The 25,865-nt window shown below is 45.9% G+C and overlaps 1 pseudogene; it reads left to right on the top strand.

The window, feature by feature from the left end:
- Positions 1-328: 328 nt before the first annotated feature.
- LOC110687032 lies at positions 329-24,808 on the top strand (annotated as a pseudogene).
- The last annotated feature ends 1,057 nt before the right edge of the window (positions 24,809-25,865 follow it).

The raw sequence follows: 25,865 nt of genomic DNA, 5'->3' as shown, positions 1-25,865 counted from the left end.
TATAAGGAAAAAATATATCAAGTGGGATCTTGTTAGATTCGTAATAATGTGTAGTTTATTAATATGTAATTTTCACAATTTTTTCATTACAAAATTAAGAATATTTAGCGATAAAAAACCGCATATAAAACGATGTTCTGATCTGAACTTATTTTTTCTGATCTGAACTTATTTTTTCTAATATAAGTAAAAATAAGTTGAACTAAACAAGGCCTAAGCAGAAACCCAATGCACCACTTTTAATAATTAAACCCCTTTCACTTCTCATCTTCCATTGTTGTTGAATCATTTCTCTCACTTTGTTTATCCTCTGAATTTTCTTAACATTTTGTTTTCTGTCTTTTCATAGTTTTCAAAGTCTCTGTTTCTGCAACAATGAGGTAATTAATTGCCTTTTTTATTTCTAATTTTCATTATTTTCTTTATTCATGTTAAACATGCATGAATTTCTTCTTGTTATTATTTTTTGTTGTAATTTATTAGTATGAAATTTGGGTTATGAATGGTATATTATTTGAGTATTTCTGATGGACTTGTATAAACTTGCTGAGTGATGCTTTATTTTCTAGAAAGGGAATTAAAATACAAAAAACCCAATTACTTCATATTAGAAATGTTGTTAGACTCTAAACAAGTGTTTTTAATGGAGAACAATTTCCAATGAAGATTTCTTTGTTTACTTTACAAGAAAAATTGTAGAGGAAAGTTTATGTAGAGTAAAGCATATTAAGAGCGGAGGAATGGCTTTCCTTCTTTTAGAGTATAGAAATTTTTTGTATAATTTTGTTTGAAAATCAAAACTATTTTCTTTCAAAATATATGGAGCCTTAGTGAAGTTATAATGGTGGAAATGCTTATGTTAAAGCAATTGTGAGCTTTGTGACTTAAAATTATTAATATTTATTCTGAAATTTTTGGAAAAAAATGGACTTACTGAATTTCCTGTTCTAAGTTGATTGAAATTTAGAGAATTATATTATGGCGGGGAAAAATCCCCTAATCATTTGCCCCTCACAGGGATGACGTGGCATGCCACGCCATGATTGGATAACGGTTTTTAGCTTCTTTTTTTTTTCACTGTCTCTGGAATTCACCCCCCTATAAATAAGGGATGTCCAAATCATTTGTTGGATATTTCCAAAAAATTTCCAGAGAGAACTTTGTCTTTTTTTGAGAGAGAACAACCGACTGCATCAGACCGCCTGCTTCTTCAGTCGCTACGGACTTTCAAGTACCTTCATCTTCATCTAGTAAAGGTAACCGTCTATTCCTTTTTATTTTTTCATACTTTGTTTATCTTTTTGAAAATGGTTTCCCAAAAGCACACGGCACGGCCTAAGTTAGTGATCAGCCGGTCACCGGGGACGGCTGAATCTAGAACTAGGAGTGTCGACTGCCCCTTGCTGGATCACCCTTTGCGAACTGCCCCAAGTCCGACTGTTTATGTAACTGTGCAGGACACCATGGCCAGAACTAAAAGAACAACAAGGGTAACCAATTCAGACGTCTCCTATTTCCATGCGCCTGTCAGCGAGTTGTCTGACGTGCCGCCTGCCCTAAGTACCCCTAGTGATTCCATTTTAGAAGAATCAGGGGAAGAGGTTGAAAATGCTATGCCAGTGCTTGTTGATCTGGAAAACCAGGCGGACTCTTCATCCGAGAGCTCAGACAGTGACTCTGAGCCAAGTACTTCAAACAGAGAGTCTCAGATGAATATGAAGAGAGGCACTCTCGGCTAGAGACTGCGCGAGAGTCCTTTTTAGTAGAAATGGGATCAAGCTGGGCGGAGCCGTCTGCTTCTAACCGAGAGCAATACACCGCCTACTTTCATCATGTCCCAAAGGGCAGGCGGAAGATGATGGTTGACAAAATGGAAAGCTTCAGAGCTGAACATGTCATGGGACATGGGTATGCAATCTGTACGCCGGATGCCGAGGATACGGTAGTCTGGCCCGAGCAGTCCAGCTACGGGGACGCCTGTTTTGGCTGCTATGAGGCGGCAATTAAGGTTGGCCTGAGATTTCCTCTACATCCGGTTGTAGAAAGGATTTTGGACGGATACCAGCTGGGTGTCTAGCAACTAGCCCCTAACTCTTGGTTTAACTTTGGCTATGTTGCCGGCTGTGAGATGCATGAGGTAGAACCCATCTTTGAGGCATTCGCCCATATGAACTACCTCAGCCGAACCCCAAAAACAAGCGGGACCGGCTGGTATCAGCTGTCTAGCCACAAAGGCTATCTGATAACCGTGGGGAAAGAGAACAAGTGGAAAGATTGGAGGAACACTTTCTACATCATCTCCATCCCTGACACTGTTAGGAACAAAAAGTTTAAAAGGTGGAATAAGAACCCACCCTTCCTAACAGGCGGCTCCTCAGAGCCGCCTGTTCCCCGTAAAGCCAAAGAGGAGATCCTTGACAAAGGACTCTTCAAGGTTGTCATACAGGCGAACCCCGAGACTGGGGGGAGGGAATTTATTCCTCAAAAATATGTTCCCAAGTATAAGTGGTTATACGATGGGACATATCTGGCCGCCTGTGGCCTTAGCGATGAGATGCCGAGAGGTAGTTGTCCGCCTGTTTACATGTCTTGTAAAACTTGTTTTGTTTTGTATCAAACTAACTTGATTCATCTTTTGCAGACAAAGCCATGGAGAAACTCTCAGCCTCCAAAAAATCCGCTGCTCAGTATCGCTCGGCCATCCTTGGCAAGCGGTCCGCTGAAGAGTCGCCTGTTGTACAAGCGTCAAAGGTGAACTTTGAATTGAACAACTTTCATTTAGTTTTTCTGCCGCCTGCTTTTTTTTACTTATTGTTGTTATTTTGCAGGGTACTCCAGCAAAGCCTTCCTCCTCCACCCAGCCGGCTCCTAAGGTTAGGAAGCAGTCGGCTGGTGACGTGACGACTCCTGGGAGAACCAGGAAGCACGTGGCCTCAAGGCCAGGAAGCCATGTACCCCCAAAATCTCCAGCCGTCCTAGGTGGAAGTCGGCAAGGGAAGGAGAAAGAGGCGGCCACTGAAGGTATCAAGGACTTGTGTCCTTACCCTTACCCTATGAGGGTAAAATTCAATCGGCAGTCGCCTAGCACTTCTGAGAGCAGTCGGTCTTTTGGCCGCATTTACACCAAGTACTTACAGGGTATTGATTGTGTAGATGCCCCTCTAAGGCTGGACCTGGTTCAGATGGCTAGTTCCATGCTGAAGGCCATCCCTGCCGAGGAGACAGGAAGTCTGTTAAGGGAGTCGACACCCTTAACCTTAAGGCCATCCTGGCTATTCTGGCTGAGGTATACTTGGTAACTTTTTCTTTGTTTAAATAATTGCCTAGCGTCTGTTACTAACGACTGTTTTTTGGCCGAGTGCAGGCAATGCTGCGAGTGTATGGTCTCCGCAAGCCCCTGAACGAAAAGAATAAAGAGGTAAAGGCTACGAAGGCCCGACTTGCCTCTAATTATGACAAAGCTATGTTCCAGATTGCTCTAAACGAAATTCTGACCACTGACATACTCTATTATCAGGCGTCTGCCAATTTGCAGGTTAAAGATGACTTAGTGGCGGCCAAAAAGAGGATCTCTGATCTAGAGAAGTCCGTCTCGGACCTCAAGGCTGAGATCGAGCCTCTAAAGGAGGTGGACAAGGAGGTCGAGGGACTCCACAGCCGGGTAGATAAGCTGAAGCAGAAGCTGGCCAACCAGGAGACCTAGCTTGCCCAAAAATACACTTCCCAGGCCGACGAGGAGAAACGGGCGCTGGTCAACGATATGATGGAGGAAAACAACTTCATCATGCAGATGACCTGGGCGGCTCTCTTCCCCGAGACCAGCTACGACAGCTGGAGGAATCAGTTTGCCACCTGTACCCGAGAGTACAATGACAACATCATGGGGCAAGACCATGAAGAAGAAAAGGAGGGTGGCGAGTCGTCTGATTCCACCTCTGGGGAGTCAGACCAGGAGGAGGAGGCAGTGGATGGCGAGAAAAAGGAGGAGCTGGCCGCTGATCGGAAGGATACGGCTCCTGAATCTGAGAAGCCTCCTCCAAAAGCTTAAAGTCTTTTTCTTTGGCCTGCATGCCACTTTGTATCATTACCTGACCAAGGGGTTGGGGTTTATTTACAATTTTTAATTTCAACATTTCCAGTCGGTCATCTGACCGACTGTTTATATTATCATTCGGCTATTTTTGCCGTTTTTCTTCAAATTTTGAAGTTTTTGAATTTTTTCTTTTCTTGAATTTTGCTAAGTGTATGTAGCTTGCTTCTTGCTTTCATGAATGCATGATATACCGACTGTTATTTCATAAATGCATTATATACCGACTGTTCTTGCCCCTGGGCGACTGGCACCTGGTTTTCAAAGGTGAGTTGCTTGACCTAGAATTTTTGATACTTTTTCATTATTCCTAATTCTAGGTCAATCAATCACTATGGTGATTTCCCCAAACCAGGCGGACAGTCGGCCATTGCCCAGGCAAACACCTAGCATAACTCGGCTCTCGGCCTCAATAAAGTTCTTGACGAACCTTGGCTTTGTACTTAGTTTATTTTATGGATTACAAGTAGTCCGTCTGTTTGGTGCTGGTATAGAACAGGCGCCAATCTGGACGTTTTTAATCAAGGCAGCTTCATGGTGCTAGCAAGAATAGGAACAATGGCCGAAGGCCGTCTGTTTGCCAGAAAACAGGCGATTTCGTTCGTACCTTTTAGATTCCAAATGCAGACTTTTGAGTGACTATGAACTATTTAGGTTGATCAATCTTTGTCACTTGTACTTTAGTAATTAAAATAAATAGTCAGCTGTGGCCGCCTGTTATGTTTGCAACTTAGAGGAATAGTGGCCGAATACCGTCTGTTTGCCAAAAAACAAGCGGCTTGGTTCGCACCGTTTAGGTTCCATCTTAAGTTTGCCAGAGTGGCCATGGGTTGACCCTTGAGGTTAATCAATCTGCCACTTTTATTTGAGTGAGTAGAAGAAACAGGCGACTAAGGCCGCATGATTCCTTATATGAACTGCAATGTACTAAGGTTGGTACTTAGTTTATTTTGTTGGATGTTAGCTAGCCGTCTGCTATGGTGGCTGCATAGAAGTAGGCGTCGAACGGGATGTCCAACTGAAGTAGCTACGCCTGTTGGGGTACAGGCGGTAGCTTTAGTATAGTCGATCTAGTAAAAATAGTGGTCGAGTACCTCTGTTTGCTAAAAAATAGGCGGTTTTCTCGTACCTTTTAGGTTCTGTACTAGGTTGGTTGAGTGACTATGAGTTAACCTAGGGGTTATCAGTCTCCGTTTTGAGTAGTAGGAGAATCAGGCGGCTTAGGCCACATGACCTCCTTTATTCGCCAAGTTTTGCTTAGCTATTTACTCAAATTGCACCGTCTGCATTTATCCCAAGTAATGACAGGAAGTTTCAAACTCGGATTTTAACTGTTTACCGCTTGTTCGGGGAGCGGTACGTTTATCTTCGTCTCAGAGGTTGGACACTCGGTTGGGCCGTTTGTTTTAGGTTTATAAAGCAATGTGCCACCCAAATGGGAGATGCTCTCTGCGACGAATTCACCCGGATGGATGTCGCCGGACGCCTGCTCAAGTTTTGGGACAGAAATATTAGTTTAATTTTAAAAAGATCATTCGACCGTGGGCCTTGGTTGTTCAGAAAAGAACAGATTACTAAGTAAAGAAATATGGCCGATTTTGTTCTGCACAGGCGGCTTTCCCCACTGAGGAGACTTGTACAATAATTGAAATAAATTGCAAACTTTATTGATATGTTTACAAATAATTTACAAATCTTAGAAGTAGTACTTTTTTAAGTTATCAACATTCCAAGTTCTGGCTAGCTACCTGCTGTCTGGTGTTTTCAGTCGGTAGGTGCCACCTCTAACTTCTTCATAGATTCAGTAGGGGCCGTCCCAGTTAGGAGTCAGCTTTCCCTGCTCGTTGGCCCTACCGACTGCTTCCGTCTTTTGTAACACAAATTCCCCTACTTTTAGGGGCCGCTTGTGCACTCTTTTGTTGTAAGCTCTCGTCATTCTCAGACGATAGATCTCATGGCGCAAGGTTGCATTGCCCCTGCGTTCTGGAAGTGAATCCAGTGCCAGCCGCATGGCTTCCCAGTTGGCCTCTTTGTCATAAAGCATGACTCGAAGAGTCGGCTCATAATGCTCAATAGGCAGAACAGCCTCTGCCCCATAAACCATGAGAAATGGCGTTTCACCAGTCGCCCCTTTTTCAGTCGTCCTGATGGTCCACAAAACATGCGGTAATTCATCAGCCCATAGGCCGCCGGCTCTTTCAATTTTCTTTTTGATGCCATCAGAAATTAACTTGTTAAATGTTTCAACCTGTCCGTTTGCTTGGGGGCGGCCGTCTGATGCAAAACAATGAGAGATCCCTTGGTCTCCCAACCAGTTCTTGAGAGCAGGCGTCTCGAATTGAGGTCCATTGTCAAAACCATAGACATAGGTACTCCATACCGAGTGATGAAATTTCTCCAAATGAAGGAGATGACATCTTTGGTTTTGATGCTTTTGACTGCCTCTGCTTCTACCCACTTGGTGAAGTAGTCGACTGCTACCAAAATATATCTCCGTCCACCTGTAGCAAGCGTATAGGGACCCAGAATTTCCATGCCCTATTTGGCGAATGGTACTGGGCTATGGATAGTCGTCAGGTCAGTGGCCAGACAATGGATGAGCTTGCCAAACCTTTGACACTTGTCACATTTTTTAACCATCTCCATGACATATGCTTCAAGGGTAGGCCAGAAGTAGCCTTGCCGCATGACTCTCTTTGCTAGTGTCCTGCTGCCTATATGGGAGGCACAGAACCCTAAATGCAAATATTCGAGGACTTCTCGGCCCTTCTCTGGGGTAACACACTTCAAAAGTGGTTGTAGATAACCCTTCTTGAAAAGTCCCCTTTTAAGGGTAAAAATACCCTATGCCACGTGCCCTAGTAGTATGATGACACGTGGTAGTCCACCAGAGGCCCAACGGGATCGAATCGGATGTTGACACGTGGCATCAAAACCCTAATCAGGGAGCATGCCTCCCCCACTACAAATAGAGGAATCCTCCTCATTTATTTGGAATTCATAAATACATACACGAAACCCGAGCAATATTAATTGCGGAATCTCTATGAATCAGTGAGAGAAAAACATTTACTTTTCGCCCGTTTGCTCATCCGGAATCATACTAGATCTTCGGAGGCGGAACTCCACCCAACCGGAGTTTCGTGGTTTTGCAGGTACAAAAGTCAGACGCGCATACTCCGTATTGTAACTCTCCCGAGGGACCAAAAACACCCGAAACATTTGGCGGCGTCTGTGGGGAGAGTAATACTGAGATGGCATCTGATGTTGTACCGAATGCAGAGGGTAGCCGGCCTACGGCTGACCCTGAGGTCCATACGGACCATGAAAGTGGAAGTGGTGACGACTTCAATGTCGAAACCTATATGGCCCCAAACGGGTCATTCCGCTCTAGACGCACCCGTTCCAAAGAAAAGAAGGAACGGGGCCAAAACAAAGCTTGTCCCAGCAACCCAAGCGGCAAGCACACTAGACAACCCCAGGCGGCGGAGGGGGCAGCCCCCGTCTCCAGAGACGAACTCATGAATCTCATGACTAGTTTCAAGGGGGAAATCAAAGACATAATTAAAAAATCAGCTGGCTCAAGCAAGGGTCAGTCGGCAAAGAAGCCTTCTCCCTCCGGGAAGAAGCAACTCAAAGATCGGGTGCCTACTCCGCACCCCAAACCTAAGGGGACGGATGGGCCCCTGATCGATCTCTCAAAACTTCGTTTCCCTGAATCAGGGCAACGGAAGGCCATCCGACATACACAGCCGGATGGTCCAAAAAAGACCTTCTCTGACGCCCGGTTGTTAATCCAGGAGAAGAGAAGTCAGAGTATGTCTCAGTCGACCTCAACGTCGACCTACTTGGACAGTTTCCGAAATGCTTCAATAAAGCACTCGGAGGCGCAAAAGGGGAGTCAGACGCGCGGCGTGTCCGCACGTACTGGCCCTCACGTGATCCAGCAGGCTCCATATGTGCCCCAACAGCAATACGGCCCGTATGGATCTCCATTCATGCAGTCGGCTCCCTTCGGGGGTCAGGCGGCATATCAGGTCCAGCCTATGGACTGGCAGCTCCGGCTGCTAAACCTAGGGGAACAGCCTTTGGCTTTCTCCCGGGAAATAACCGAGGCGGCACAGCCGGCCAAGGTTAAAATGGTATTGGTTGGTGCCTATGACGGTACCACCAACCCGGAAGACCACCTAATGGCATACACCAACCTCATGTACTTATAGGGGTTGGATGACGCCGCCTGGTGCAGATGTTTCCCGGCTACCTTGAAGGGCATAGCCAAGCGATGGTTCGGCAACTTGCCGGCTGGGTGCATCAACAACTTCAAGACGCTTGCATACCTGTTTGCGTCCAACTTTTCCATGAATATCCCTGCTAAAAAGACAAGTCTCGACCTAGGGGCAATCCAGCAGGGTGACAAGGAGGGGCTTCGGTCCTATGTCAGACGGTTTAACCTGATGAGAATTCAAATTTAGGGGTTGTCTGACGAAGTTGCATATACAGACTTCTTCAAGGGTCTGAAGGATGGGTCAACTTTCAAATTTGATCTTGTCCGTAAGAGGGTGGCTACTCTCCAAGAGGCGCTGATGGAGGCGGAGGCCTATATAAAGGAAACAGATCTCTGCGCCATCAAGCATCTGTCAGAACCGAAGTGGTTTGACAGGAGAGACAGCCGGCCAAAAAAGAAGAAAAGAAAAGAAAAGAAGTCTGGGCAGCTGACCGCCCAGGTCAGCAGTCCCAGAAGAAGCAGAGGAAGTTTGAACCGTACGTCCCCAAGTACGAGTTCAAAAAAGACTGCTCCTCCATCCTCATGGAGACAAAGGACCGGTTGACAATTGAAAAACCGGCTGCAATGAAAAGCTCTGTCAAGAACAGAGACAAAAGCAAGTATTGTCAGTTCCATGAGGACGTTGGCCATGACACCAATGGTTGCTATAGCCTCAGGAAGCTATTGGACCGTCTAGCTGATGAAGGGGCCCTGGAGTCCTATCTGGTGAAGTCCAAGGGCAACCCCAAACCAAGTGGGGGACAACTGTCCAAGAAACTGGCTTTTAGCTCTTAAACGGATGAAGAGAACATCTTCACCATAGCAGGCGGCTTCGCAAGCGAAGGTCCCACCATCCGGGGTGCCAAGGATAACATCCGAAAATTATCCAACCCAGAGGATGAGGGTCAGGCGTCGCAAGACACCTTCTTGAGGTATTCATCTCTGAGAAGGATAGGGGCATGGTCAAGCAGCGTCACGATGACCCCATTGTCATCGAATGCAAAGTTGCCAATCAACGAGTTGGGCGGATCTTAATCGATACCGGGAGCTCGTCTGACCTGATCAGCTACCAGTGCTTGACAAAGCTCAAGTACAAGCCTAGCAATATGCACAAGGCTCCTCACCCCCTAGTCGGGTTTAAGGGAGGAGTAGTGCATCCGGTGGGTAGGATTGACCTACCCATCTGGCTAGGGGACAAGGGGGAAGGACGACACATGGTCGTCAAGTTTTTGGTGGTCGAGGAATTGACCGCCTACAACCTTATTCTGGGTCGTCCTACCCTCAACGAGTCCAAGGCAGTCATCATCCCCTCTCTTATGCTGATCAAGTTTGAGAGGGATAACGGATCAGTGGGTGCCCTAAGCGGGGACCAGAAGACGGCTAGGGAGTGTTACCTCTCAGACGTCAGGCCGACTGTTACTGCAGCCGGTCATATCGAGGAACCTGCTGACCTTGAGGACTCAGAATTTGGGCCTGCTCCCAAGGCAGCCGGCAAAAAGCGAAAGGTGGACCAATTGGCCCCCGCCAGAAAAACAAAATAGCAATCACTGACCGGGGAAAGGCCGGATGACTCCCGACCCCAGCCGGCCGGTGAAAGCATTGATGTCGTCTTGGACGACAGCCGCCCTGACAGAACCGTCAAAGTTGGGACGGTTGCTTTTGAAAAGTTGGGGGCAAGCCTGCTCCAACTTTTGATAGAAGTCAAAGACATTTTTGCCTTTGAAGTGGAAGAGATGCCAGGCGTCAGTCCGGATCTAGCTGTCCACAAGTTAGCTGTTGATCCCAAAATAAAGCCAGTTAGGCAAAAGAAGAGGGATCATGGCGAGGAGAGGTCTCAGGCGGCAGCCGCCGAGGTTAAAAATCTCCTCGATGCTGGGTTCATTTGGCAATTCTATTACCCGGATTGGGTAGCAAATGTTGTTCTTGTCAAAAAGCCGAATGGGACCTGGCGGATGTGTGTAGATTACATAGATTTGAACAAGGCATGTCCGAAGGACAGTTATCCCCTTCCAAAGATTGACAGTCTGGTTGACTCCACAGCCGGCCATGCCTTGATGAGTTTTATGGATGCCTACTCTGGCTTCCATCAGATCCCCTTATGGAAGAAGGATCAGGAGAAGACGACCTTCGTCACTGATTAGGGGTTGTACTGCTACACGGTGATGCCGTTTGGGTTAAAAATGCGCCTGCTACCTTCCAACGAATGATAAAAACGGTTTTCATCAATCAAATCGGAAGGAATGTAGAGGCGTACATTGATGACATGATAGTCAAAACCAAGCTACAGGCGGATCACCTAGCTGACCTCCGAGAAACCTTCACCACCCTTAGGCTGCATAAGGTCATGCTTAATCCCAAGAAGTGTGTCTTTGGTGTTGAGTCTGGGAAGTTTCTCGGATTTCTGATTAATCAAAGAGGCATAGAGGCCAATCCGGAAAAGGTCCAGGCGGTGATTGACATGAAATCACCCCAAACTATCAAGGAGGCCCAGAAATTAGCCGGTTGCCTGGCGGCATTAGGAAGATTCCTCAGCCGGTCAGGTGACAAGTGCCTTTACTTCTTCCAAGCAATCAGGAAGAGGTCTAGATTTGAGTGGGGAGAAAAGGATGAGGCGGCATTTCAGAGGTTGAAGCAACACTTTCACTCTTTGCCAAGGCTAGTGAGCCCCCTGCCCAAGGAGGTTCTCTACATATACCTAACCGTCTCAGATCACTCCCTTAGTGATGTTCTCCTTTCTTAGAGAGACGGAAAACAACTCTCAGTGTATTTCATCAGCCATATACTCAGAAATGCTGAGCTCCGGTACCCTATGATAGAAAAATTTAGGCTGGCTCTTTACAAAGCAGTCAAGCGGCTAAAGCCCTACTTCTTGGCTCATCTGGTGACTGTCTACACTGATCAGCCGTTCAAGCGTCCAATGACTACCATAGAGTCATCCGACAGAATGATCAAGTGGGCTGTTGAAATGCAAAGCCTGCAGATAAGTTTTGAACCTAGGCGGGCAGTGAAAGGTTAGGCGTTTGCCGACTTCATTGTTGAAATGACTAGGCCGGCACAGCCGGAGAATATCGATCAGGTTTGGAAGTTATTCGTAGACGGAAGTTCTACCTTGAATGGCTGTGGTGCAGGCGTAATTTGCAAATCTCCGGATGGGGATACGCATGAATATGCACTACGGTTCAAGTTTCAAGATTCAAACAATGATGCTGAGTATGAAGCCCTATTAGCCGGAATACGCATGTGTAAGGCGGCAGGGGCAAGAAAAGTTGACGCCTGTTTAGATTCTCAATTGATTGTAAGTCAATTCAAATACCTTTAGGCGGTCAAAGATGAGGCGGGGACACTTGACGAGTTTCACTTGAGTTAGGTGCCTCGGTCAGAAAATAATCAGGCGGATGTTCTGTCCAAATTGGCCTCATCCGCCACTTGTGATACGCCTAGGTCAGTCTTCTGGGAAGTCATGGAAAAAATAAGTATTGAGCATGACCCCATTGGAATTCTTGACTGAACCTCTACCTGGATGGACCCCATCCGGGATTATTTGGTAAACGACACTTTGTCGGATGCCTCTTCAGAAGCGGCTGCACTTAAAAAGCGAGCTTTGAGCTTTGAAATGTACAAGGGAGAACTCTTCAGAAAGGGTTATCTCCAGCCGTTGCTGAAGTGTGTTACCCCGAAAAAGGGAAAAGAGGTACTAGAGGACCTGCACGCGGGCTTCTGTACGTCACATATAGGCAGACGCCATGGAATTGGTGAAGAAGTGTGACAAGTGCCAGAGCTTTGGCCGGCTCATACACCGTCCGGCAACAGACCTGACGGCCACCTACAGCCCGGTTCCATTTGAAAAATGGGGCATGGACATCTTGGGTCCTTATACGCCTGCATCAGGCGGCAGAAGATACATTCTGGTGGCTATAGACTACTTCACCAAATGGGTTGAGGTAGAGGCGGTCAAAGGCATCAAGACAAAGGATGTCATCTCCTTCATTTGGAGGAGTATCATCACCCGGTTTGAGGTTCCTATGTCTATGGTGTTTGACAACGGTCCTCAGTTTGAAACGCCTACCCTCAAGAGTTGGTTGAGAGATCAAGGGATCTCACATTGTTTTGCATCTGTTGGCCGACCCCAAGAAAACGGTCAAGTTGAAGCCTTCAACAAGCTCATCTCAGACGACATAAAAAAGAAGATTGAGAGAGCGAGTGGCCTTTGGGCAGATGATTTACCTCACGTCCTTTGGGCCATCATAACAACTGAAAAAGGGGCAACCGGTGAAACCCCGTTTCTCATGACATACGACACTGAAGCCGTCTTACCAATTGAACTTTATGAGCCAACACTCCGAGTCATGCTCTATGACGAAGAGGCTAATTGGGAGGCCATGCGTCTTGCATTAGATTCTCTCCCGGAACGCCGGGGCAACGCCGCCTTGCGTCATGAGATATACCGTCTGAGAATGACGAGGGCTTACAACAAAAGAGTACACAAACGGCCCCTCAAAGTGGGGGACTTTGTGTTACGAAAAATGGAGTCAACCGGTAGGGCAAATGAACAAGGAAAGCTAACCCCCAATTGGGAAGGCCTCTACCAGATTTTTGAAGAAGTAAGAGGCGGCACCTACCGTCTGGAATCACCAGACGGCAGCAAGTTGGCCAGAACCTGGAATGTAGATAACTTGAAAAAGTACTACTTCTAAGGAGTTGTAATTATTTTTTGTAAATAGAGTAAATGAACAAAAGTAATACTTTATTTCAATTCGTGTTAAAGTCCCAATGTGATAAACACATTTGGGCATCCTTTAAAGTCCCATGTGCAATGCACAACCGGGCATCTTCTAAAGTACCCTGTGTAATACACAGCCGGGCACCCATTTGCTCAACTAAATAAATGGCTAAGTACCTAACTTAGCTGTCTAAAGGCACAATGCCAACATAATTTAAACCGACTGTTTTAACCCTAAGCAGTCATCCGGCGACGCCCATCCGGGTGAATTCGTCGAAGAGGACATCTCCCTTTTGGGTGGTACATTGTTCTACGCGTCATATACTCAAACGGCTTTAACTGGTTAGGTTAAAGATAACCCATGTCCGTTTGAATGACCTGTCGCAAACAAGATACACCCGGTTATTGCCCCAAGGCAATGCAGGTGGTTAATTAAATCCTAATTGCGATAATTCAGGAGTTGCAAAAAAAAAAAAAAAAAAAAAAGAGAATTGAAAGTGATAAAAACCGACACAGTCGGCATACTAATATATATATATATATATATATATATATATATATATATATATATATATATATATATATATATATATATATATATATATATATATATATACTAAAATCTCAATGTTAGCCGGACTCTTGCCCGGAGAAAAAAGTGATACAAGGCTACACGGCTCGCAGACCGGATGAAATTCTTTATAAAAAAAAAGCTATGGCTACTGCTGCTGTTGCTGTTACTATTCTTGTTGCTGCTGCTCGGACGGCTGGTCTTGGCCGGCTGCAGGGGCACCTTGAGTTTCCAGGGTTTGGGCCTCTTCTGCCCCACCCGGCTCATTCTCTGCCGCCTGCTCCTCCTCCAAGCTGGCCCACTCCTCGAAAGACGCCGATTGTGGTAGCCCGAGAACTTGAGCATCAAATACTTCTGTGGCGTATCTGTACCTCAAGTTGAAGTAAGAAAAGTCTTTATCCGGGTGGATCATGGACCATGCCATATTCATGCGCGCTTCACAGTCGCGCTCATTCTCGGCCACCAGCTGGTTTTGCTCATCCGACAGCTGGTCCAGGTGCTCTTTTTTGGTTCTCACCAACTCACCTTTCACCTGTTCCAGCTCATTCCCCAGCCGGGCGACATCGTCTTTTAGACTAGCCCTCTCCTTGTCAGCCTCCTTCAAAGTATTGATGTCTGCTTTGAGGTGACCAATTACGAGCTTGCGGTCCTCAGCAGCTTTGTTGGCATTGTCAGCAGCATCCGTAAGCTCCCGGATGAGTTCCTCCTATTTCATCTCCCTTGCTTTAGTTTTCACTTCAAGGATTATGGAGTTGTATTGACATACATCAAGTAATTCGGCTGCCCGTTTCTGGGCATCCCTTACCTCCTCTTGCTTCTTCCGCAAGGGGGTTTTCAAGGCGTCAACCCTCAGTAACGCCTGTAGGATCATCCGGAAAAAGAGTAAGTGTCAAGCGTAAGCAAATAGAAATTTTGCACAAAAGTACCCCATTCGGTTTTTTTGACAAAATAACTAGAAACAACCCCAACCGGTATTTTTACCTCAGCAAGCAGGGAGTTAATCCGGTCAAGATTGACCTGGTTGATACCCGGCACTTCCTCCCTCTTAGACCGGGTAAGGGTCCTCAGCATTCGCCAGGCATAATTTTGCATATCCGGAAAACGGGAAGCAGTATCTGCATCATGAGAGACATTGGTTAAGTGTTGGGCATAGGCGGCCCCTATATTCAGCCGGTCGCCGGAGGGCTCTCCTGATTGAGAAGTATGAGACTTGACTCGAACTGGCCCAAGCGGCCAGGGGGGTCAAAAGTGAAATCCATACCTTGATTTTCAGGCCGCGAGGTGCCACCACCCCCAGCCGCAGTAGAGCTGGATGCAATAGTAGGCACCCGGTTCGAAGGAACCGCAGGCTCCCTAGATCTTGCCCCAGCCGGACCCGAGCTTCCACCCGGGGTTTGCAGACTTTTGCCTGCAGTTGTGGGTCTCTCACCGGTTAAGGTTAGGGCGGGGCCGGTTGAGGTCCTTCGTCTTTGAGAGGCCGGTTGTGGGAGTTCTCCCTTGGTCTCCTGACCATTTGTCTAAGTGAGCGGGGCACGTTCTGGCTCCCCGTCTGCAAAAGATAAGAAATCAGAAGTTAATAACAAAATAATTAAAAAGATTTATAGGCGGTATAGAAATCAGCCGGTATTTACCCCGCCAGCCCTGGCCGCCTGTTGGGCCCGTTTAGCTTCCAACTGTTCCTTCCTTACTTCGGCTGCAGACTTAGCCAGTGTCATTTCAGGATGAGTCATTTCGAATCCTTTTTCTGCAAGAGCAAAGAAAAATGTTAGAAGCATTCTAACATCATATAAGAGGCACAGCATGCCGGTTAAGCAATAAACCTACGTCTGTCCCAAAGGGTGCTGAGACCGCAGGCGGAGAGGAGCACCTCGTTTTTTAACCAGTCCGGATGAGGGATCCAGAATTTAGGAACAATGATTTGTGTCCCATTATACAGTGGCTCAGTTGTTTTCTTAAATAGACCCGGCTCCATTATGGCATCCTAAGCCTCAGCCGATACCCTTGGAAGGGCGCACTTTTTTCCCAGTAGAACCGGGTTTTTATTGTAACGGCGCATCCGGTGATTAGCTGCCGTAGATGGAGAAGAGACGTAGTAGAAATTGCTCTTCCAGCTGGTCACTTGGAGGGCTTCTCCAAAGTCATCATATACTCCGGGTGCGTTGTCAGTGTGTACCACGCATTCCAGGCACCCGGTGCCCTGCTTAAGTAGTGCATGTGGGCAAACGCCTCCCAGCTAGGCGTCACTTCCTGCATTTCGCAGGCGGCAATATACCCCAAAATGTTGACCCATGAGTTGGGTGTAAGTTGCCAGATCCCTAAGTCATAGCCTCTCAATATGGCTTTCACACATCTGTGTAGGGGGAACCGGAGGCCGGCTTTGAATGCTGCCTCATAGCAGTCGAAGTAGTTATCGACATGTTTAAAGGTCGTCTTCTCAGACAACTGATGCATTAGCCGGCGGAACGCCAACCTCCCAGTCCTCCCCAACCGGGCGTTTTTTCAAAAATGCCGGGAGTGTTGCGTTTAACGTCACAACATCCCGGGCGCTCATATGCGCCTCCATCGGATTATTTATTGCAGGCCAAGTATATGCCTCCTCATCATCTTGAGGGGCATCCGGCGTCATAGTTGAATCTGTAGATCCGGATTCTTGATTAGTTCCCATACCGCCTAAGCTCCCGGATTCTTCCAGAATCTCATCACCAGGCGTACTTGGAACGCCTGGTTGGTCAAAGGGTACGTTTTCAACCGGAGTTTCGGCTGAATTGTCTAACTTGTACTCGGGGTCAACAACCGTTTTCCTTGTCCGAGCCATTATGTCCTGCACAAGAGCATAGACGGTCGGATTCGCAGAAAAGTAAGGGTGTTCCATACACCCCCAGACGACATCCCCAGTCCTAGATTCAGCCGTATCCGGTGACCGGTTGAAAACTGCCCTAGGCTGTGCCGTGTGTATTGAGAGAGTCCATTATTCTCTAACCTATACAACCGATATACTCAAGAGGTTACAAGGGGGCAAAGGCGATACCTTGAATATATGAAGACGGTTGAAGAAGACTTGAGTCCTGAGTTTCCAAAGTGTGGCTCGAAGATGCCGCAGGCGGAGAAGTCCGTTTGCGTTTTAAAACCCTAAAGCACAAATACAAACAGTTAGGCATTTTGGAAGAAAGTCACCCAAAGATACCCCAAACGGTATCAAAAAATCTTGCTCAAAGATACCCTAGGCGGTATCAAGGAGGCTTGTCCAAAGGTTCCCCAGACTGCATATATGCCGCCTGATGTTCTAAGGAATTGAGTTGCAGATCATTGTTCAAAGACCCCCCAGGCGGGATCAATGAAGATTGCTCAAAATCCCCCCAGGCGGCGATACTGCCAGCTGAGGGTCTTATGAATGCAAATAAAATTATGATAAAAATTACTCCGAAATGCCCCAGGCGGATCATTTCCGGCTGAGTGTCTTTACAAGAGCAGATCATAAGTTATGAAGAAAGTGGCTCGAGCATACCCCAGACGGATTAAGTCCGGCTGAGAGTATGATGGATCCCAGTCTTGAAGAACAATTGTTTGAAGATACCCCAGACGGTCCATAACTGTCTGTGGGTCGAGTTTCGGAAAACAATTGTCTGAAGACACCCCAAACCGTTTGTGGGCCTTGACTTGAAGATCCTTCGATTGAAGATATCCCAGACGGCTCCTAGCCGTCTGAGGGTCTATGAAATGCAAGTTTTTATAAGTAGTTGTTTATAGATGACCCAAGCGGAATATTTCCGGTTGAGGGTCTATTGGATGCAAGATATAAGACTATTGTCTGAAGATGCCCCAGACGGCATGTAACCGTCTATGGGTCTTTTGAATGCAATTCCTTGAAGACTATTGATTAGAGATGCCACAGACGGTATAACACCGTCTGTGGGCTTATGGGATGCATTATTGGAAAGTCCATTGTTTGAAGATACCCCAGACGGTCCAGACCGTCTGTGGGTCTACCAAGTGCAAAACATGAAAAGGGCTTATGGAGTCCCAGACGATGTAAGACCGTTTGTGGTTCTACTCAAACTAAGAAGAAAATCAAACCAGACAGTACCTGGGTGAGTTAATTGAAGAAGCCTTCAACCGGTATCTGTATGCGTTCGAATGAAGAAGCTGGTTGCACGAATTGGCAGCCGGTGTCAGAGCTTTCAAGAAATTTTTGCAAAAATTTGTAAAGTGAGGAGGAGAGAGGGGGTGTGTCTCTATTTATAGACAAGCCCAGAAGGCGAATCGCCACCTTCTACCTCAAAAATTCGAATTCGAACTTAAGGAAAAAAGGCGGGAAGCAAATCAACCGTTGCCTCCCCTGAGCTTGACACCTGTGAGGGGCAAATGTTTAGAGTAAAAATACCCTATTCCACGTGGCCCAGTAGTATGATGGCACGTGGCAGCCCACTAGAGGCCCAATGGGATCCAATCGGATGCTGACACGTGGCATCAAAACCCTAATCAGGGAGCATGCCTCCCCCACTATAAACCTCCTCATTTATTGGGCATTCATAAATACATACACGAAACCCAAGCAATATTAATTGCGGAATCTCTCTGAATCAGTGAGAAAAACACATTTACTTTTCGCCCGTTTGCTCATCCGGAATCATACTAACTTGATCTTCGGAGGCGGAACTCCACCCAACCAGAGTTTCGTGGTTTTGCAGGTACAGAAGTCATACTCCGTATTGTAACTCTCCCGAGGGACCAAAAACACCCGAAACATTCCCCTTTGTGAATCTCAAAGTTAGACGCACACTTTTTCATTACAATCATCTCTGGGTAAGTATCCGGCAGGGTGCCGTCTGTTAAGTATGACTGGATGCCATCCATCCAGGTTGAGCTTCGATCAAGGGCTCCAATAGGTTCCTCCTCAATGCTCCTTTTTTCCATCACTTCCTAGAAAATAGATCTTGGTGTGTCACAGGAGGCGGATGATGCCAATTTGGAGAGGGCATCCGCCTGGCTATTCTCGGACCTGGGCACTTGACTTAGGTGAAATTCTTCAAGTGTCCCGGCCTCTTCTTTAACCGCCTTTAGATACTTGTTCATAGCCGGATGTGTGGCTTCATAGTCACCATGATATTGGCTAACAATCAGTTGTGAATCAGAACAGGGGTCCACTTTCTTTGCCCCGGCCGCCTTGCACATACGGATGCCGGCCAGTAGGGCTTCATATTCTGCCTCATTGTTTGAGGCTTGGAACTTGAAACGTAGTGCATACTCATACTTGTCTCCCTCAGGAGACTGACATATGACGCCTGCACCACATCCATTCATTATGGAGCTCCCGTCCACATATACCTTCCAGACTTGGTCAGGATTTTCTGGATCAACCGGCCTAGTCATTTCAACAATGAAGTTGGAAAGTGCCTGCCCCTTCACTGTTGTTCTTGGCTCAAAAGTAATTTCTAGGCTTTGCATTTCAATTTTCCACTTAATCATTCGGCCGGATGATTCCATGGTTGTCAGTGGCCGCTTGATCGGTTGTTCAGTGTAGACCAAGACCGGATGTGCCAAGAATTAAGGTTTCAGCTTCTTGACTGCCATGAAGAGGGCCAAGCCAAAATTTTCAACCATGGGGTACCGTAACTCAGCATTTTTCAGGACATGGCCGATGAAATAGACTGGGAGTTGGCAGCCGTCTCTTTCAGCAAGGAGAACGACACCGAGAGCATGATCAGAGACATCCAAATACATGTATAACACTTCCTTTGACAGAGGACTAACGAGCCTTGGCAAAGAGTGTAAATGTTCCTTTAACTTTTGAAAGGCCGCCTCTGCATCCGTCCCCCATTCAAACATAGTCTTCTTCTTGATTGCTTGGAAGAAATAGAGGCACTTGTCGCATGACCGACTGAGGAATCTCCCCAATGCCGCCAGACAACCTGTTAGGTTTTGAACTTCCTTTACAGTGCAGGGCGACTGCATGTCTATGACCGCCTGAATTTTTTCCGGATTGGCCTCTATCCCCCTTTGATCAATCAGAATTCCGAGGAACTTCCCAGACTCAACACCAAATACACATTTCGTAGGGTTTAGCATGACCTGGTGCCGCCTAAGTGTGGCGAATGTTTCTCGGAGATCTGTAAGATGGTCTGTCTGGTGTTTGGATTTAACAATATATCATTAATATATGCCTCCACATTCCTTCCTATTTGATTCACGAAGACTATATTGATCATTTTTTGGAAGGTGGCAGGCGCATTCTTCAAACCAAACGGCATCACAGTATAACAGAATAGCCCTTAGCTTGATCAATGACGAATGCCGTCTTTTCTTGATCTTTCTTCCATAGGGGTATCTGGTGAAAGCCTGAATAGGCATCCATGAAGCTAATCAAGGCATGGCCGGCTGTAGAGTCGACCAGACTGTCGATCTTTGGGAGAGGATAGCTATCCTTCGGACATGCCTTGTTTAAGTCTGTGTAATCTACACACATGCACCAGGTTCCATTTGGCTTTTTTTACAAGCACAACATTGGCAACCCAATCAAGGAAGTAACATTGCCGAATGAAACCAGCATCTAACAACTTTTTCACCTCGGCGGCTGCCGCCTGGCTTCTTTCTTTGCCATGGTTCCTCTTCTTTTTCCTTACCGACTTCTTTTTTAGGATCCACATCATGTTTGTGGACGGCTAGATCCGGGCTGATGCTTGGCATCTCGTCCACTTCAAAGGTAAAGATGTCTTTGAATTCTTTCAGCAAGTAGTGCAAGTCTGCACCAAGTTCAGCAAAAGCAGTCGTCCCGACCTTAACAGTCCGGTCGGGTCGAGAGTCATCTAGGACGATGTCCATGTGTTCACCAGCCGGCTGGGGACGGAGTTCGTCCGGCCTTTGACCGGTCAGTGATTGCTATTGGGCCACCATTTAGTTGGCCTTTCTCTTATTGCCGTCTGCTGTTGCAGCAGGCGCGGCTTCCTTGACTTGGTCAAGGTCAGTAATTTCTCCACTGGGGCCGGCTGCGACCACAATGGGCTTAACATCAGAGAGGTAGCACTCCCTGGCCATCTTTTGGTCTCCCCGCAGGGAGCCGACTGTTCTATCATCCCTCTCAAACTTGAGAAGCATAAGAGAAGGGATGATAACAGCTTTGGATTCATTCAGGGTAGGGCGCCCCAAAATCATGTTGTAGGCCGTCAGTTCTTCAACAACTAAGAACCGGACCACCATGTGGCGTCCCTCCCCTTTCTCCTCAGTAATAACGGCTTCGGGGAAGTAGTCCTTGGACGCTTGTCCCTCGTTGACTGAGTTAACATCGAGGCGCCTGACATAATCTTTATTGCCCCGGATGGTAGGGCCGCCTCCAGCGAAGCTGCCTGCTATTGTATAGATCGGAGTTTCATTCGTATCCGAGCTATTAGCAGAGTGGGGCTTCTTCTTGGACGACTATCCAGAGTTAGTCTGCAAGGTAACCTTAGACCTCAAGATGTAAGACTTGAGGACTCCTTTATCAGCCAGACGGTCCAACAGCCACTTCAGGCTATAGCATTTGTTGGTGTCGTGGCCAATATCCTCATGGTAGTGGCAGTATTTGTTTTTGTTCCGATTTTTAGCGGAACCCTTCATAGGAGCCAGCTTGTCAATAGAGACCCGGTCTTTAATCTCCATGAGGATGGAGTAGCAGTCCTTATTGAATTTGTACTTTGGGGAGTACGTCTTCGCTTCTCTCTTTTTCTTCTGGGACGACTATTTAGAGGATTCAGCCACCTAGACTTGTTTTCTTTTCTTTTCTTCTTTCTTAGCCGGCCTTGATGGCCGACTCTTTTTTTTGTTAGACCTCTTTGAGTCCGACTGCTTGCTGATGTTGCAAAGCTCGGTCGCTTGTATATAGGTGTCTACCTTCATCAGTGCCTCTTGGAGGGTAGCCACCCTCTTTCTGACGAGGTCGAACTTGAAGGACCTTGGAAAAAGTCTGTGTAAGCTATCTCATTAGACAACCCTTGAATCTGAATTTTCATCAGATTGAAGCGCCTGATATATGAGCGCAGCCCCTCCTTCTCTCCCTGCTGTATAGCTCCCAAGTCAAGACTTGTCTTCTTTGTAGGGATATTCATTGAGAAATTTGACGCGAACAGGTATGCCAGCGTCTTTAAGTTATTGATGCATCCGGCTGGCAGGTTGCCGAACCATTGCTGGGCGACGCCCTTCAATGTGGCCGAGAAACATCTACACCAAGTAGCATCATCCAACCCTTGTAGATACATAAGGTTGGTGTATGCCATCAGGTGGTCTTCTGGGTTGGAGGTACCATCATAAGTGCCTACCAACACATTCTTCACCTTGGCCGGCTGTGCGACCTCAGTTATTTCCTTGGAGAAAGCTGAAGGTTGTTCCCTAAGTTTGAGCAGTCGGAGCTGCCAATCCAAAGGCTGGATATTAGGTGCCGCCTGCCCCGAAGAGGGTAGGCTGCATATATGGTGGTCCATACGACATGTATAGCTGTTGGGGCACATACGGGGCTGCCTGGAACATCTGAGGACTAGAATGGGCGGACAAGCTGCCTGTCTGGTCTTCTTGGTTCGATTGAGAATACCTCAACGAGGCTGAAAACTGTCATTGAAGTTCGACGTGGAGGCCGACTCTGACAGTTGCATATTCTTTTTTTGCTTGATTATCATCCGAGCATCGGAATATGTTTTCTTGAAACCATTCGGCTGTATATGCCGGATGACCTTCCTCTGCCCTCAGGGAACCACAGTCTAGCCAGGTTATCAAAGGCTTCCGTCCCTCCCTTGGTTTAGGGTAAGAAGTGGCCTCTCGGTCTTTGACCTGCTTTTTCCTCTCAGAATAAGAGGGTTTTTTGGCCGTCTGTTCCTTGGTAGGGACATCCGTCCGTTTATCAATAAGATCTTTTATCTCCCCTTTGAAACTTGTCATGAGGGTTATGAGCTTGTTTCTAGTGATGGGGGTGGATCCTTCGGCCGTCTGAGGCTGACCTGTTGGCTGGCCGACTGTCTCACCGGGGCCTGCCTGGTCAGTGTTCCGTTCCCTCCTTTCGGTGGGTCGGATGCGGCGTGTCCTAAGGGACCCGTTAGGGGCCGTATGGGTGGCGACTTCATAGTCGTCATCCGTATCTTGGTCTGAGAAGATCTAGACGTCGACCGTAGGCCGTTTCTCATTAAGAGGTGGTACAAGTTCTTGTGAAGTCATCTTTGAAGTACTCTCCCCACAGATGGCGCCAAATGTTTCGGGATTTTTTAGATGTCCTTTGGGAGAGTTACAATTCCAAGACTGACCTTTGGACGCCTGTATCTGCAAAAGGACGAATACTCCGGTGGGAGGGAGCTCTGCCTCCGACGATCAAGTTAGAACGTATATGAGGAGTAAAGTGCAGAAAGTAAAGGGTCTCTCTCGGATTCCAAGAGAGGATCTGCAATGTATAATTGTTCAGTTCGGGGTGTCACTGATGGAGAGTTAATGTGTATTGAATATTTCTGAATAGATGTTCCTCAGAGGGAAACATCTCCCTTTTATAGGATGTTGGAAAACGTGCCCAATACTAGGTTTCAGTAAAACCTAGGGCTGATTGGGCTTTGCCTGGAACTTTGGGCCGTAGGAGGCCACTTGCACAGTTGGCAATTCTGCCTGCCACGTGACGTAACCTGATTGGTCCACCTTGGACCTCTCACGAGGTGACACGTGGCAGACTCTGATTGGTCCACGTGGATGACACGTGGCAAGATATCATTGGTCCACGTGGCGGGGAAAAATCCCCTAATCACGCACTGTAGGGGGGAAGGCCTTCGTTTAGTGTTGTAGGCGGTAACAATGTACATGGTATGGTCCAAAGATTCCTTAAGGAAGGTTAATATAGTGGCCGAATATGTGTTATTTAGTCAATAGTATCCTATGAGTTTTCGTTGTAGTCTTCTTTACTCTAAATTTAAGCTTCTATAATACTTAGGTACCTCGTATAAGATTAATATTTGTGTCATCATTTAAAGGTTGTTTGCTGTTGTCGCCTTTGAAGGAATACTTTTGTGGGTTGTGTGTGTGTGCGTGTGTTGGGGGGGGGGGTTAGTGTGAAATGTTATAGGTCATTCTATTGCATCTGATTTCAATGTTGTGCTTAATCTCTGGCTCTAATAATGTTAAACTTTGACAAGCTCTAAAGATACTTACATGTTTCATAATGTTTGTAGTCGACACCCAACTGTCAAGTGGGCTCAGACGTCTGACAAGATCTATATAACTGTTGAGTACCTGATGCCAAAGATGTAAAGCTGAAGCTTGAGCCTGATGGAAAGTTCTTTTCAGCTATGAAAGATGGCAACCCTTATGAGGTTGACATTGAGTAGTTGGATAAGATCAGTGTAGAGGTATGTTATTTAGCGAGGCTTGTGCTATACTAACAGTGGAATACTGGTGTAGCTGACTCCGGCTTGTAAATTTCGATTTCAGGAGAGCAAGTATAACATTGGGGTGAGGCAAATTGTCTATGTTATTCAAAAAGCAGAGAAGAAATGGTGGAGCAGGCTCTTAAAAGAAGAAGGGAAGCCACCAGTTTTCCTCAAGGTTGACTGGGATAAATGGGTTGATGAAGATGAGGAGAATGGTAAGCTTTGTTATATACTCTAAGATAATTGTATTATTTGGTATATCTTAATTTCTTGTACTCATGAAAACAATTTGTATCTTTGCAACAGAGAAGAATTTTGACTTCGGTGACATGGATTTCTCGGTAAGTTTTCATGTGTTTAAAGTGGTTCAGTTGTTGCTGTTTATATTTGAAGTCTTATGGAGTGAAATATTAGAAAAACATCTAAACATGGCTCACAATGTTATAATGCTGTTTCTGCATCATGAATTTTAAGTGCTGCTCTCTAGGTGACAGTTGACGAGAAAATTTATGCCTGTTTATGTTCTTTCATTTCTTATGTGGTGTAATTTGAAATTGTTGTTATTTTTTTTACAATCAAGCTTTTCTTTTTCCATTCTGCTTTGAACTCTCTCATATAAAAATTTTCCTTCTTATGTTGCTGTTTATACAAGTTATATTTTGCATGAACCAATTAGTCCATGTAATTCTAACTTGTGGAGTTATAAGTCTATGATTGCTAATTAAAATTGATATTGTGCAGAAATTAGGCATGGGTGGGGATGATGATTTTGATATGGATGATACAATGGACGAAGAAGGTTAGCATTAGAAGATGACTTGAACACTTTCTCGTTCATCTTATCAACTTTAATTGATCAATTTGTGGCGTTTTTTCTTGTTTTTCTGCAATGTGTGAAGTTTTGGTGAATTGTATGCATGCCTTTGTGCTGCTTTCTGTTTATTTGAACTCTGTATGGAATTTGAACATAGAACAGATTTTGGAAATACAATCATGTCTACACCATTTGACAAACTAAGATAAAAAAGTAAAAACTTATTACTTCGTATTTTGTCAAGCTTTACTTATTATTGTCCAGCTTATTGTTAATTAAATCATTAAACAAGCTAAATGATTAAAGCCATTTTAGAAAAACAAGAATGGTTTCCATTTCATGCTATGGGTAAAACTGAATGCCAAAGCTGGGATGAGTCAAATATATCCTAGAAATCGCTAACCATCTGCTAAGAAGACATAGCTGCAAGTGCCCTTAAATCGAGCGGTGTTAATACTATTAACGCTGAAACAAGGAGAGAGAGGTTAAGGGAAATGGTTACTTACCCTGGTTTGTCAGATTAGCTATAGAGTTCAGACTGTTGTCATCCGAAGCTAATTCACAATGAGCCAGTACTTTGTCTAGGCCTGTTTTCTAGCCTTCAAGAGACTTGATGGCCCGGACTTCTCTGAAAGATATCAGTAGCAGAAGATAAATCGTAGGAAAACAAAACAAGTAGCAAGCAAATACATTGTTAAATTTGTAGAGAAACTATATGTGTTACCTGCTTCCACCCAAGTAAGTACTAAACTACTAACTCATGAAACATATTTTCTGCAGTATGCCAATACAGTTAATAATCACGGGAGCATCAACTCTCGGCTTCAAGCCTGTACCTTGACATCTTACGATGGTTATGTCTGTTTCAATTAATTTTGCCCGTTTGTTTTGTTGTTATACTATTGATGACTGACTATCAAAAAATCCTGTATACCACTACACTAATTATTTTATTAGTATTTTTCTACAACCCTTGCTCCATTGCAATTCTGGATTTCCAGTTTCAGTACCTGTAACTCTGTAAGTATAACCTCTCTAGAAC

Source organism: Chenopodium quinoa, unplaced genomic scaffold (genome assembly GCF_001683475.1).
Source record: "Chenopodium quinoa cultivar QQ74 unplaced genomic scaffold, ASM168347v1, whole genome shotgun sequence".
NCBI lineage: Eukaryota > Viridiplantae > Streptophyta > Magnoliopsida > Caryophyllales > Amaranthaceae > Chenopodium > Chenopodium quinoa.
The sequence above is the reverse complement of the archived record's forward strand: the minus strand, read 5'-3'. Positions and strand labels throughout refer to the sequence as shown.